The following is a 1,713-nucleotide window of genomic DNA, read 5'->3' as shown; positions in this document are numbered from 1 at the left end:
CGGATATAGGTTACCCAATGGATAAAGGTGAACTAGCGTTAGGTAGGTTCTGGGGATTTTCTTTTTTTAATCTTTTTTTTTTTTTAGATTTTAGCCAAAAAATTGTAGTGAGGACACTTATAGTTTTTCAATTTCAAACTTCAATTTTGTGCATTCTGTGGATACGTCTATCCTTTATTAGATAGGACAAGCAATTTTTTTACTTGAATAGGCAGAATAAAATTCTAGCTGGAAACTATGTGACTCCTCTGTCCAACCAAAAAAAGTCTAGGGTTGTCAGGTTTTTCTAGGGATGGTAGGGAAACAGGAAACACAACATTTTTTCCCTAGGCCTGAGAGATGTTTTATAATTATAAATGCATGCAGGAAGATGAGGAGAGAGAAAGAGCTTCGCTTCCCTCTTCACGTTGTCTCGTGTATCCCACGTATATACTTTATTGCAACTATGTTAACAACACAGGTATTTTATGTAGGAACAGTCTGCATGCAGGTAAAAGCCTCCAGCTAAGATCAACATTAGCCAGGGAAAGCTGCTATATCAGTTAACGTTGTGTAATAGCTCTTGTAATTGGTCTTTTTAATCTGCCCTGCAGAAAGTACTCTCTGGGAAGCAAGGAAGACCGGATAAAAAGGACCTCTAGCAACAGCCCTGTAGCAGGTCAGTATTTTTGTTATGTTTTAGATGTTTATGGCTTGGACGTAGAGCTAGTTTTATAATATCGAAGATATAGATAAATGTATATATTGGTCCAGGGCTCTAGCCAGCTCGACATTTTTTTCCGTCAGCCAATTCCCATTGTCGGGAAAACACTATTCCAGGAGTTAGAGATACTGAACTGAGACCTTGAAAAACGGGTTTTAATGAGATTATCGTATGCGAAAGGGCGCCGACACACATTGTCAACAATCATAACAATAGCAAAACAAACAGTGTATGGCTTTTACGGCCGTGGACGGCGTCCTCAAGCAGCCCGAGCTTCCACCAAAGAGCTTTTATTAGAGTTTTGTCCGTCAAAGTTGACGGATTTGTTTCAAAATTTTTCCGTCACACGCTGCAAATTTCCGTCAATTGACGGAAAAACAGACACTGGCTAGAGCCCTGTATTGGTCAGAAATAAATGTTTTTGGTGGGACTTTTTAGAATATATTTTGTTTTGTTTCTTTCTGGTGTGTTCTTCTTTCTCCTGTCATAAGCCTGTAATAGCATAGTCTTGTGTCCGAGTAGCTTGACAAAAGGCTGCAGGGAAAACAATTTTGTGAAAAAGTGCCTTTCTTCTAGTTTCTAGTTGTCTTTTTTTAAATTGTGTGTTACATAACTATTGGATAACAAGGAGGCTGGTCAGTGATTTTCTTCTTGTAAGTCCATATCATTTTGCCTCGCTTGATTTCAGGAGTCTCCACTTCTCACAGCAAGAAATCTTCACTAAAAAAGAGTAGCCACAGCCTGACTAACCTGGCAGCCAGCTCTTCCGGCCATGGGTCTCCTAAGGGTGGCTCAACACCCACCCACACAAGGTAGGGTAGGGATTATTTGCAAAGGCTGGTTTGGACAAGTCCACTAGCCTGATTGTCCAGGGCAACTGACAGTGCTGATCGGGCAAGTGCATGACCTACCCCACTTGTCCGATTGGGCAAGTAAGATAATTCCATGACAGAGATTTTGGTATACTTGTTACCTTTCACAGTCATAGTATCAAGCATTGGTCAACACAG

The 1,713-nt window shown here is 40.5% G+C and overlaps 1 long non-coding RNA gene across 1 annotated transcript; it reads left to right on the top strand.

The window, feature by feature from the left end:
- The first annotated feature begins 19 nt into the window (after positions 1-19).
- LOC118423718 lies at positions 20-1,713 on the top strand. Its single transcript, XR_004832102.1, has 2 exons — positions 20-658; positions 1,392-1,713. It is a non-coding gene; the product is annotated as an uncharacterized LOC118423718 (long non-coding RNA).

The sequence above is a fragment of the Branchiostoma floridae genome, chromosome 1 (assembly GCF_000003815.2).
Source record: "Branchiostoma floridae strain S238N-H82 chromosome 1, Bfl_VNyyK, whole genome shotgun sequence".
NCBI classification, from domain to species: domain Eukaryota; kingdom Metazoa; phylum Chordata; class Leptocardii; order Amphioxiformes; family Branchiostomatidae; genus Branchiostoma; species Branchiostoma floridae.
The sequence above is the reverse complement of the archived record's forward strand: the minus strand, read 5'-3'. Positions and strand labels throughout refer to the sequence as shown.